Raw genomic sequence first — 14,361 nt, forward strand, 5'->3', positions numbered from 1 at the left:
CCAGCGAGTGGCTCATGTATTTAACAGCTTTTCATTCTAAGTCTAAACTTCTGTTTGGTTTAGAATAACATATCTTATTTAACCAGCACTTTTTATTAATCCAAAGATCAGTCTTGAAACTAATTTAACAACTCATTTAGCAAGTGAAGGAACAATAAGTATTACTTAACCAAAACGTTTTTTTTCTGTGCAGCCTAAGTACCAGCCTATTCTGTTCTGCAGTGCTGTATTTACTTCTGCTTGGGATTGGATTCTAAACCTAGCACAGAGATAGATGTGATCAGTGGACCAGGTATGGGAAAAGGAGGGATTTTCCAGACTTGTGACATTCTCTGTATGTTTGGCATCTTGATTCTATAATGCATGAGGATTGTTACGTAGAGACACATAACCGCCTCAGTCATTCCAGTACTAGAAATCGGAGTTAATGGTCAGAACTTGAATTTCTCCAAAATACCACATGCAGCCATTTTTACTCCAGCTTTATTCTTAAGAATAATGGAACACAAAACTCATACTCCTTCCCAAGAAATCACAGCTGTTACCAACAGCTGATAATTTTCTGTGACTGAAGAGTAGCAGAGAGTATTTATGTTTAAGAAAAGTAAAACATGGCATGTTAGGTAACAAATGAGTTGTTCTGAAAGACTTCCCTTGGTATCCATCATGGAACAGGTGTTTTCCTTGTACTGCATGCAAAAAATACTACTGCAGGGTGCAAACTGTACAAATGTTCCTATAAATGGGCAGGGATGGTCTCATGGAGGATGTCATTTGGAAGTGACTATTTTAGGTTTACTTCTGACTAGTGAAGAATTGTTTGCTAATCTGGACAAAAAAGCAGGCTTGATATGGTTACAAAATAGAATTGTGTAATTTTAGGCAATGATGGCAAACCCATAGAAGAGAATTTACACGGACCTCAAATCAGTTCATTTCACTACAAAAAATTGTTTAAGTGTCGTCCCTCAGGGAGGTGTCTGAAGAAGACGAGCAGAGTTCAAGAGAGCAGGTATTCATTAAGACACATTTTGAAAAGCTAGAAATTCTCAGCTAAGTAGGGACAGATGAAATTGACTCCTGAATACTTTATAAAATGGCTGAAACAATCAGAATGATACATGATCATAATCTTTGGGAATTAATAAGAGGACATGATGACAAATCATGCCAATGCAGTGGGAAACCAGGGAGCATAGTAAGAGGCTGTTACAACTGTATCAGAACTACTTTGAGCAGAAAAATCAACAAGAATAGAAAGGGAGGCTGTGTTGCTTCAGCTGGAAAGCTGGAGGGCTCTGCAGAGGGACCTGGACAGACTGGAGAGTTGGGCTGATTCCAATGGGATGAGGTTCAACATGGCCAAGTGCTGGGTCCTGCACTTTGGCCACAACAACCCCATGAAGTGCTACAGGCTGGGTACAGAGTGGCTGGAGAGCAGCCAGGCAGAAAGGGACCTGGGAGTCTGGATCGACAGGAAGCTGAACATGAGCCAGCAGTGTGCCCAGGTGGCCAAGAAGGCCAATGGCATCCTGGCCTGTATCAGGAACAGCGTGGCCAGCAGGTCCAAGGAAGTGATTCTGCCCATGTACTCAGCCCTGGTGAGGCCACACCTCGAGTACTGTGTCCAGTTCTGGGCCCCTCAGTTTAGGAAGGATATCGAGGTCCTGGAGCAGGTCCAAAGGAGGGCAACCAGGCTGGTGAAAGGACTCTAGCACAGATCCTATGAGGAGAGGCTGAGGGAGCTGGGGCTGTTCAGCCTGGAGAAGAGGCAGCTCAGGGGAGACCTCATTGCTGTCTACAACTCCCTGAAAGGAGGTTGTAACCGGGTGGGGGTTGGTCTCTTTTGCCAGATGACTTTCAACAAGACAAGAGGGCATGGTCTTAAGTTGTGCCAGGGGAAGTTTAGGTTAGATATTAGAAAGAATTTCTTTACGGAGAGGGTGATCAGACATTGGAATGGGCTGCCCAGGGAAGTAGAGGATTCTCCGTCCCTGGAGCTATTTAAAAAGAGACTGGATGTGGCACTCAGTGCCATGGTCTAGCAACCGCAACGGTGGTTCAAGGGTTGGACTCGATGATCTCTGAGGTCCCTTCCAACCCAGCCAGTTCTATGATTCTATGATTCTATGGCTAATGTAAAACACAGGTGCTTTCACTGTGTGAAAAAGTAAAAAACACAAAATAAATTATGACTTCTAAAGGCTGGTAAATCCCATACCAGAAAGGAAAGTTGAGACCTTTATTTCACAAAACAGTGAGCAAGCCTGTAAATCAGGGAAAACTGAAATACTCTCTTTTTCCTTCAGGGTTCACAGAAGAGGGGTAATAATTGAATTAAGTAGTCAATTAAAAAAAAATTAAGCTAGACCTAGGTTTACATCTACAAATAAAAATTCATTAATAATACACACTCTTGAAACAATCTTTTGAAAAGCAATATAATGAGCTTCAGGATATTTCTCTCAGAACAGAAAAACATCTGCTTTAACGTGACATTTTAAAAGTAAAGCAGGAGATAATGACCTCATTTGAAGTGTTATGAAATACTGTAAAACCGGTTAGACTGTTCAGAAAAATGGTATCAGTCTTTCATCATCAAGCTGGAAAAATACAGCAAGTGATCTTCCACAGGGATGTGTCTTGTTTTTGATATGATTCAATCATTGCCATTGATGACATGGTATAGAAAAGATGGCTATTGCATTGGCAGATTACATCAACTGGAGATATTTTAATCACTTCCAAAGATAAGATTAAAACTTGAAATTATTTTTATGGAAAATATTAGTATTAGGAAAAACACCTGAAAGAAGAGCAAATTCAACCAGGGTAAGCAGATATGAACACATAACAAAAACCTACTTCACAGTTGCAGTAGTTCCTGGCAACAGAGCAATTCTGCAAAGCAATGTCTGAGGTTCCAGTGGGTCACAAAATAGACACTGAGGGGAAAGTGTCTAAGCAGAAGCTTTGAATGGGCTATTTGAGATAATCCTTTCATTGTTCTCGAAATATAGTAATACTTCAGCTACTGTACCAGGTCCAGTTTTGAGACTTCAGCTAAGATATGGGTAATCTGGAGTAAGTCTCCAAGGACTGTAAGGTCACCAAGGACTGTTGGAACACATCGGACAAATGATCAATGAAGGTTTCTATGGGGTTGGCCTCCCTGCTGGAGGTTGTCTCTAACTTTCTGATGACCACAGTGAACTATTGCAGTGAGGGGCACTCTGTGAGCTCCAGACAAGCCCTGCTGGTGGGAATTTATCAGGAGGGACAGACTGGTACCATTGCAGCTGAAATACTTTCAGGAAGGACGTGCCCATGTCTGTTCACATTGTTAAGTGGTTGTTTCATACTGCTCGTATTTTTCATATGAAACATACTTTTACTTTCTTTCAAATTGCTTTATGGCAACAGTACAGATTTTCTTCAGTGCTGCATGATGGATTATTGTTTCTTTGATACTGAATTGATAAGGTATCATTTCAGGGTTTTTGTCACGCCAGCATTGTGCATTTATGTTCACTGCCCTTAGAATGACTGTAGATGACTGGTATCTTCAAGTTGGCCATCTATACAAAGGGCATAGAGTACTAAATTTCTGAGTGTGTGCCTATAGCCAAACATTTGATGATAATGAATTTCATCATTGGAATTCTTATTTGATTGTTTTGCAAACAATCTAAGGTATTGAAGTGATTGAGTGGTCGTACAGATATTCCATGCTACAGAAGGTGGACAACTGACATGAGATAACTTGCCCTACAGGCATGCAGCCCCTGTGTGCCACAGGTGGTGGTACAGCCATCTCAAGCCTCAGCAGCCCATGGCCATGCCCTGGGCAATTCCATCACTTCTGTATTGGTCTGTTCCTCAGGGAGCAAAAATTCTTCCCAGCCTCAAGAAGAACATGATTGTTATAATAACTGTGTGGCCTGTGCATCCCAGTGCCCTGGGCTGTTATGTAGTTCAGTTTGCTTCAGGCTGATCATGAAATCAGAGCAAGTGACTGCATGTGCAAAGTGATTAGTGCTGAACACTGTGTCTTCAATTGAGTGGACCATCAGGATGCAATCACCAGCCAAGGGAACTCAGGGGAAAGTGAACTGGCCAGGGGTACTGCAGGCTGGGGGACTTCTCTGTGGAGAAGAAAGGAGTGAATAATGTCATCGCTATGGTATTAAATACTTGCACTGGCACTGGCAGAAATCCCCCAGAAGTACAGGAGTGAGCACACAGCCTTGATTGCTTGCTGTCTGTGAGCAGGAGGGAACAGAAAATACCAATAGATTGTCAAACCTGGAGGAAAGCAGGGGGGATCAGCAGGAGCCTCATGGCTCTTTCTGGCATATATTGTCATTAATGCAATTACCAAAGGAATTAGAGGCTACATTTATAGCACCAACAAATATATCTGTCAGCCAGGGCTGCAGGCTGGGAGGTCTGATTTAGAATTCAAAAATGATTTTGATTAATTGGAGGGAAGGTCAGAAGTCAGTGAGATAAACTGCTGTGAAAAGTAAAGTGGAAAATACTGCATTCAGGAGAGAAATAAATAAGCTCAAATGAAATGAAAATGAAAAATACCTGGATAAGCAGCAGTTCTGGCCTTTATAATCTGGAGATTACAGCTGGGGTCCAAACAGAATATGAATCAAATTGTAATATTTCTGCATAAAAAGCAAAGATCACTGTGGAAGATGTCAGCAGCAGTTGTGTTCATATGGGGAGGGAGATAATCATTGCTCCAGGCTAAGTCGTGCTTAGCTTAGCTTGGCACTGTGTCTGGACCATGGGGCCACACTTTAAGGAGGATGGAGAAAATTTTGAAAAAGACCAGGAGAGAAAAAAAGAAGATGGTTTCTAACCTGTGAGGAAAAATTAAAGCTCTTGGGTATGTTTTGTATGCAAAAGACCAGGGGGATGGTGGTAACTGTGTCTATGCAAAGGGGAGCTATAATGAGCTATTCTCAAAGGTCAGTGATGATGGATGATGTTATCATCTTTGGAAAAAAGAAAGGCTTATACAGGCTGATAGACAAACCTCCCTAACTAACTGGAGACCCCTTCTAGTGCATCTAGGGGAAATTGCATCATCTCTGTCCTATAAATTATTTAGAACAAGCTGGACAGCCACCAGGAATGACACAGTTGCGTGGCCTCAGTCTGAGCAGAGAAATTATACAATAAAGAGTTAAATATTCTTCCAAAGCCCTATTTGCCAATCCTGCAAATGTAAGTGACCTAATTAAGATAGATGCAAGGATAATGCACTGGGAGAAGAGGACTGGATTGTGCAAGTAGTTAAGAAGGCACTGGGATGGCTGAGGAGGGCTCTTGAGAGAATTTGTCTGAAATACATCTATGCTTCCAGTCACCTGTTTTCAAAGTGATGGACTCAGTTGGCTCATGAGGAGTTTTTTCAGAGATGTCCACTTGGTGGACAGGTGAAATGGCCAGCTCCTGGAAGAGCTAACCAGAGGCTACAGTCTCACAGCAGTCACACCAGGATGGTGAATGGTGAGGAGGAAGATGTGCCAAGCAAGTTGGTGCAAGAGCACAGTGACCTGGAAGCCTCTGTCTGCACACCTGAGGTTTCTAGGCATAACTGCAATGAGCTGATGGAAGAGCAGTAAATATTGACTTGTTTCTCCGGCAAACTTACAGAGGTTATCAAAGGGCTGAGATCATGCAATGTGTGGGTATTCAATTCCCCATGTTCCATTTTCTTGCTCACCTGCAGCATGGAATATCTCCCCTCCACCAGAGTGCTTTTGTAGGCTGATAGAGCATGAGTGGGCAAGCCTGAATAAGCAGCCTGGCCAGCTCCCTGCTGGCATCAGTGCTTCCAACTGGATGTGAAAGCACATGTTCAGCAGACACTAGAAGATTAAGGGAATCTCAGAACTGAGCTCAAAGTGATGGAGCCAGAAAAATCATTGTGTCCAGCATGGCCTCCAACATGGTGCTGGCTACTCTGGGGAGACAGTCACTGTCATTGCAAAATGGGCACCAAAATCTCTGCAGTTCCCACTGATAATTAAGTAGAGTCAGTTCTATAATCCTGACACCTTGGCTCAATGTCCCCTGCCAGGTATATGTACCTGCCATTCAAGAAATGAACATCACACGTGTCACCATGGATAGTAAATAACAGCTTGGGAGTTAAAAATCACAGTTTAAGCATGGGGGCTAGTAACCAAAAGAAGTCAACACAAATATTCCCTACAATTCCTTTACAGGGAGAGACACAGAAAGTGCTGTTGGAACCTCGGGCCAATACCAAAACAATTTGTTTCTTCAGTAACAAGAGGTGGTATTTTCCTCATGTCTCTAATTCACTCACTCATAAGAAAGGATTAAGCCTCTTGATAATTGAAGAAGCATTTAAGGGATATTGGAATAGAACTATAATTGGATTAACATTATCAGATGCCCTTAAATCTGTGGTTTGTCTGTTCATCATGTTTAAATTCAGAGATAAATCGGTGTGGAGGGAAAATCATTTTACAGTGCAAGCTGTTGGTTAATAAAGCCCATCCCCACCGACCTTCTGTTCAGCTGATGGTCTGCTTTTCCAGTTGGAGTTGCAGGCACTCTTTTGTTGCAACCATGACAAGTATTTGATAAAAGAAACCCCACTGGTTTTAAACCTGAGTCATCCCCGTTTTATCCCATCTAGACCTCCTCAAAACTTGTCACCTTTCTCTAACTCAGACCTACACAAATTGCCTCTGCAAATGCTACTTCGGTAGCGCTTCAAAAAGCTTAGTACAAAACTCCTTTTTAGCATTTTACTCTGTAATTCAGTGAGTAGCACACTATTGAGAAATTGTATCTGCTAATGAAGTTACCTATTTACCCCTTGCTAAATTCCCTCTGGCACAAGAAGAGGTGTTTCAGCAGATAAACCTTTAAAAAAGGCTTTAAAAACCCCAAAACCTCAAGTCAATTGCAGACTCGCTGCAATTGCTTCTGAAACAGATTTTCTCATCTTGCTAAGCCTCTTGGTGGAATGCAAATAGGAAGGAGCTGATCCCATAACTGGCGAGGAAAACCATTGAATTGCAGCATTTCATTACTTGACAATTGCTGTCAGCTGCACTGCAACTTTTCCCACTGCCCCGGAAGAATTAGCAAGAGAAGAAATAGATGTTTAAGCACACACCCACAAGCAAGTTGGGTTTTTTTTTCTGGCACTATTAGGTTTTTCACAGTACAGAGAGGTTTTATGTACTCGTTTATGCATGTCCTGAGTCATTATCAATAGGTCTATCTATTACCTGTCATTGCAAGGAAGTACAAAACTTACAAAAATTCTTTATAACAATGGCAAAAACAGCTGAAATAATGCTTTATTTAAAACCCATTAGGCTGAAATAAGAGAAAGAGGTTATTTAACACAGCCCAGGCAGGGACAGTCACCCAGGTACTAAATGAGCTTGGACACCCAGCCAGCACAATACTGTGCCAGGCAGAGGCACCAAGTTGTGTTCCAGGTGTCAATTTAAGAACGTTTTCCTCCCAGCACAGGTGCCCAGGGCATCTCACACCAACGAGACTCTGTGGTGTGCCCTGGGTAGCACACACACATTGCCCTGCTTAAAATCATAGAATGCTTTGGGTTGGAAGGGACTTTTAAAGGTCATCTAATCCAAACCCCATGCAGCGAGCAGGGATATCTTCAACTAGATCAGGTGGCTCAGCAACCCATCAAGACCAACCCTGAGTGTCTCCAGGGACTGGGCCTCCACAACCTCCCTGAGCAACCTGTTCCAGTGTTTCCCCACCCTCAGGGAAGGGCAGAGCAGTGCTCAGCTCTGAGAATACTAACATGAGCATCACAGCAGATAAGGTAAAAGCCAACCAGTTAGGACCATTTCCAAGAAAGCTTTGGGATGCAAGGGGATAATCACCAGCAAGCACACCCTGTTGCTAAATAGAGCACTTAGGGCTTGCTTTTGTATTGTGGGTGGAAGATAAATGAGAGTGACTGGCTGTGATGACTGGAGAATGAGGTAGCAGGCTAGGTTCCTAAAGGGAGAAAATGGAGTGAGGGAAAAAGTAGTGGAAAGGTTTTTCCTCTAGGATTGGAGGCAGATGAGGGCTGGAAGCCCAGCTCCTGTCAGTGGCTGGAGGTTGGTGCCCCTGCCCTGCCCTGAGATGGGGTGTGATAGGCAGTGAGCACTGTGGAAGGTCCATAACTTTACCTGCCTCTCTGAGAGCAGAAACACTGTTTTAAATCTGGTCTTCAACACAGAGTAATTGCAGCACCCTGTAGTTAGTATAAGGCTACGACTGCAATATGTATTTTTTTTAATTAATTTATTAGGAACCACTGTGGACAAAGGAAAGGACCCCAGCACAAGGTGTTAACTTGCTGTTCTCCACTGTGGTGACATGTAGTACCTGTGCTGACTTCTTTACACCCAAAACATCAGAGCTCAGGCCCTTTGGCACCACTTGCCCCAGCTCTTGGCACAGCAATGAGGACCATGGACCATGAGCCCTGCTCTGGGCTCAGGGCAGCACAGGGAGGTTGGGGGCTGGAAGATGTCTGCTAGGAGCCTGGCAGGCAGCTTGGATATGTCTGGCAGCTAACGGAGTGAGATGATAGAGGGATATTAATGCAGTTGAAAAAGCCAGTGAAGAAAATACATTTTAAAAGGATTTGCAATTTTTGTTTTCTCAGGGGAGATTCTCCCTTTGCAATGACTTTGACAGAGCTGACTCCCCAGAAAAGCATCCCACAGCTGCCCACCACAGAGCTACCATGGAAGCCACGGGTGCTTCTGGCTGGGCTGGGACCTCTTCCACTGCCATCCTTCCTCCAGAACATATCCCATGCTGGCATGGGATGTCCTTCCCAATGAACATCCTCCTTCTTTCACACATCCATGCAGATAAACCTAAGCAGACTGTGCTCAACAGCTGCCTGAGGTTCCCAGACCACTCTGCAAAATAATAGACCAGATTTTTAGGAGATGGCTGAGACTGACAGGGCAGGATGCTATGACAGGCACAGACTTCAAGAGGAGAGAGGCAGAACCACTCCCCAGCCCTGCACAGCCAGAGGGTGGCAAGGAGTGCTACTGAATTCATACTGAGGACACTTGGAAGCACCAGAAACAACAAACAGTCATGGGACTGAGTTTAGGAAATCCTTGGCACTGGTTCTTTATTTTTCCATCATCTACAGAAATAGAAGTTACTGCTGAAGAAACCAAAGGCAAATGGTACTGAAACAGCTCTGCTGATGACACTGGAAATGTGTGAGTGTTAGGGGAAGGTGAAACCAGTTGAATGCAGATCCCTGCCAGGAGCAGTTGGCAGCAGGGCTGTTGCCTGAACTGATTTACATTTTCTAGGGCTGGAGGCAACAAGTCCCAAGCCCCATAGGCATCCCTGGGGCTCTGCACTGGGGAGAGAGGCAATGGGGATGAAACTTCCCCACACTGGTGCCCCAAGGGCCTGCACATGGCCTTCATCTGCCTTCCTCAAGCCTGGATTCTCTCTGCAAACCCCCGGAACACATGGAGACAGGTGGTGATGGGTTACTGGTTTTTCCTCACTTTATCCTGCTGCTCTTTTTCCTTCCGGTTCAGATAGAAAAGGCTAATGACAGAGCCAGGCCCTACTAATGGTGCTGGCTGCTGCTCAGTGAGAGGAAGGGTCAGGGCCTGCCCATGGAATCACAGAATCCTTTTGTTTGGAAAAGATTTTTAAGGTCATGAAGTCCCAGTGTTAACCCAGCATTGACAAGTCCACTGCTAAACCATGTTCATCAGCACCACATCTAAATGTTTTTTAAATATCTCCAGGGATGGTGACCCTACCACTTCCCCGAGCAGCCTGTTCCAGTGTCTGACAACACTTTTAGTGAAGAAATTTTTCCTAATATCTAATGCAACCCTCCCCTGGCACAACCTGAGCTCTTTTTGACGTGATTGCATATTACTTGTGAAAAGAGACCAACCCTCCCCTCAATATAACCTCCTTTCAGGTAGTTGTAGAGAGCCTCATCCACTTAGCCTTCTTTTCTCCATACATACATAAAGATCATCTCGTACCAACCTCCCTGCATGGGCAGGGATACCTCCCACTAGACCAGATTGCTCAAAGCTACATCCAGTCTGCCCTTGAGGAATTCCAGGGATGAGGCACACACAATCTCCCTAGGCAACCTGTTCCAGTGTCTCACCACTCTTACACCAAAGCATTTCTTCTTGATGTCTAAGCTAAATCTACCCTCTTCCAGTTTTAAACCATTGCTCCTTGTCCTGTCACTACATGCCCTTGTGAAAAGTCCCTCCCCCTTGTTTGCTCTCACAAAGTTCACTGTAGCTTTCCTGGTCCTCTGTAAGCCATGAATGCCACTCTCTGTGATCACAGCTCTGTAGGACAAAGTGACAGCTACACTGAGAGTGGGATCCACTTTCCTCAACTGTAGAGGAATTTAATGCCTTTGTCGACTCCCCCAAATTTCCAGGGAGTAGTAAGTACCCTGGGGGCTCTAAAATAATGTTAGGATCTTATATTTAGGAAAATTAATCCTAATCTATGTACTGTCATCTAGAAATAGTTGAAATTAAGTAACTGGTTTAAGTTCTTGCATGTTGTTCTTTTGTAATGTCTTGGAAAAGTACACACTGATGGAAACCAATTCTGGAGATGTAGACATCAGATTTGATCTTATTTTATGTCATGTTTTTTAGGGTTGTCATATCGGAAGATACCATAGTATCTGTATTTTTCTGCTTGTACAAAAGTGATATTCCAGATTACTTTGGATTATAAATGTGAGAGAAGGAGTTTTTCTAGTTCACAGTTAACACAGACACAAGATTTTGAGGAACACTTCAGAAGCTGATACTGTCAGTTACATCCTGCAGCCACACAAAAATTGTCACTGTTCTTTTTGCATTGAGATGTAGTTTTAATGTTTTTTTCCCTTATTGTTGTTAGCTATTTTCCTTTTCGCTCTTTTTTCAGTGTGCTTGTTCTTGTTTCTGTCTTGAATTTGGAACCCAGGAAACTGTTTCTTCTTACCAATTGGATCAGAATAGCTGTATTAAAAGTAAATTTTGCTGTTCTTATGCAAAGGGAAAGCTGTTTGAGGCTGTGGGTCTTTTTTTCTCAGTGACACATTCTTCAGCACACTGAAGGATTTCTGTGTTTGATGTCCCTGACATGTAATGCCTGGAGGAGTGATGCTTTATTCTTCAAACGTTGCACCACACACCAAAGCCCTTAAATTTTGAGTGAAGGGAAACGATAGCCCAGAAGCAGGCTTAAGGAATCCCAGTTCACTCAGACTGTCCTCATAGAATTTGTGCTCCAGACCCTTTGTTAGCTTTGTTGCCCTTCTTTGGCCACTTGGGCTTTTCAGAGCAGGAGCAGTAAGGGTGCAGCTGAGCTCTGTGCATTGCTCACATTTCAACCATGGCTCTGGCCCCACTGCCCATCACCAGCCCTGCCAGATGCAGAGGGAGTGCTCACAGCCCAGTGCAGAGCAAGAGGGGGTTTATTTGTTCTACAGAGATAAAACAAATCTAGGTAGGCCTATGTATAAAATATATAAGCAGGCACGCCAAGCTCTGTGTTGGTATATAAACTTTCCCAGCCATGCTGAGCCAAGCTGTGACTTTCCAAGAGCAGATGTGTCTCTGCACTGGGGTTCAGCTCTGCAGGATGCTCAGGCCACACTGAGCATGCACTCGGGTGACCAAGGGACTGTGGAGAGAGAGGCCCAGCTGAGTTGGCAGGAGCTGAAATACATCCTTTTGCCTCTGGCATCTGCTGGCTGTCATCATGTGTTGGGCTGTAGTATGCTGCTGGGGGGTCAGGGACACCGAGGTGTGCAGGGTGGTTGTGCTTGGCTGGCAGGGTCAGCAATGGGCAGGTTTATGCAAAACAGGAGTACCAAGCAATATGCCCAGCACGGCAGGACAGGGCCTGCCTGGATGCTGTGCTGCAGCTCATCAGCCCTGACAAGCTGGAGAACTGTTCCAGTTGCTATTCCCTTCTCAGTCTTATTATATTATGGAGTATCTAAATTGTGATTACTGTGAAGAAAACTAAATGATCCTGTCCTCTAGGCACCTCATAATGGCTTCCTTTAGAAATAAAGCCAGTGACAGGTGGAGGAAGCACTAGACATCTCAATTGCTTTCTGAAATTTGCATGAATTTCATTAGGAGCCAGAGAGCAGGATTGGAGGATACACTGCTTTCCCTTCCCTGACTGCTCTCCCCAGGCAGGTCTCACAGGAGTCAAGAAAGAAGTCCCTGTGTGCTTTGAAAAGTCTCTTACCTGCTTTTGTTTTAGATTTATGTGCTGTGTTTCACAGGATCACAGGACGTTAGGGGTTGGAAGGGACCTGGAAAGATCACTGAATCCAAGCCCCCTGCCAGAGCAGGACTCCCTGGTATAGGTCACACAGGAATGTGTCCAGGTGGGTTTTGAACATCTCCAGAGAAGGAGACTCTACAGCCTCACTGAGCAGCCTGTTCCAGTGCTCTGCCACCTTCACAGTGAAAGTTTTCCTTATGGTTACACAGATCCTCCTATGCTCCAGCCTGCACCTGTTAACCTCAAATGTGTTTAACATCAAGTGTTTTTAATTTCAAATCAGAGCTTCAGTGGAGACTCAGAGCAGTGGCACCATCCTCTGCTCCCTTTCCTCCTTCTTCCATAGCTTTCATCTCTCCTCTCTCCATCTCTCCTGTACCCAAAGCTGGAAGGTGGGAACATCACTGTGATGGCCACCCCTTGGTGCAGCACAATTGCCCACACTGGCTCTATATGTGGTGCCAAGGGAGCAAGCCCCAGGGGTGGCTTGGGGGGCTCCAGAGGAGAGGAGCAGGGTTAGAGAGGACCCCTCCTGCACATCCATCTGGCTGGTGCAGTCTTGTGCTGCCTCTGCCCCAGCCCATCAGGGTGAATCAATATCTTCTGTCCTGGCTTTTGGGGTTTTTTAATAGAGATTGAGTCATTATGTACAAAGTCTGCCCATCATATGGACAGTCTGTTCTGAGAAGAAGTAATAGCCCTCTCTACCCAGAGCAGCCAGCAGTACCTAAAACCAGACTCAGCAGGAGTGTGAGTGACACACAACTCTTCAAAGCCACAAGGGGAGGCACTATTTTTGGGAAAACAGTTGTTTTCTCTATTATTTCCATCTGGCAGAGACAGGAAAGCCAACATCCAAGAACCTGTAGGCCAGTGGCTGGCAAAGCCCCACCAGTTGGGGCAATGGGAAGGTCTTGCTCCAGTGATGAGTGCTAACAGCTTGGAAGATAGGGGACCACAGGCAGATTTGTGTTTTAAAGCCCCCCTGAGAAAGGTCTCTGTTGTCCCAGTGCCCCCACCCCCATCCCAGCTCTGTGTCCTGAGAGCAAGAAATCTGTGCTGAAACAGCTGAACAGGAGCTCTGGCTGGATGGGATGAGATGTGGTGGAATATTGAATAAGTCAGGCATGAAACCATTTCTGATTTCCACCTGTGTAGCTGCTGACAGAACTTCAGTTAAGTCTAAGCAAAACCTGAATATAATTAAGGCAGAATCAGAGCTTTGATGGTCTTTGAAAAGTTGCTTTTCTTACAAGGAAACCACCATTTTGCCAGCTGCTGGTGGGAGGAGGAAAGAGAAGCAAGAATAACCCCCTGTCCTTCCAGGTCGAAGGGTGGGAGGCAAATTTTTGCTAGCATCCAAGATATAAAATGATTAAAATTTAACAAGATAAGTCCCACCTGATGCCAGAAACTACGAGGACTATCATTAGCCCCTATGGGGAAACTGAAAAACACACCAACCAAAACACCCCCCAAAAGAGGAAGGAATTAGCCAAATAGGTTCTTCCAATTAGAAGGCTTCATACACTAACAATAACCATGGGAAACTGTCTTGTGCTGAGCCAACTCCAGTGGGATCATGCCTGGAAATCTGTCCTTGGTACAAGCTGTCCTAGAGCACAGGACCTGGAGCTGGAGTTTGGTGGCTCTGAAGGGAGGAGCATCTGCAGTGGCCCCAGGTAGGCAGGGAAAGGGCTGACTCACATTTGTGCCTTTAAAAGGTGTTGGAACAGAAGGTCCCAGTGTTGGGATCACAGCCCCAACAGCACTTGTCAATATTCCTGGGAGAAGACAAAATCCTATTTTAAAAAAAAAAAAAGACCATAACATTTTCTCTTCTCTCCACTATAAATTTTTTACAGCTTTAATATTTGTTCTTTTCTTATTAAAATTAGTGTTCTCAGCCAACTTTGTAACAAAAGTCCTTGCAACAAGGTAGTGAGTTCAAACATGAGACCAAACAGTGTACATTGTAGATTGTCTTTTACACATGTAAGACAA

The sequence above is a fragment of the Calypte anna genome, chromosome 1 (assembly GCF_003957555.1).
Source record: "Calypte anna isolate BGI_N300 chromosome 1, bCalAnn1_v1.p, whole genome shotgun sequence".
Lineage (NCBI taxonomy): Eukaryota > Metazoa > Chordata > Aves > Apodiformes > Trochilidae > Calypte > Calypte anna.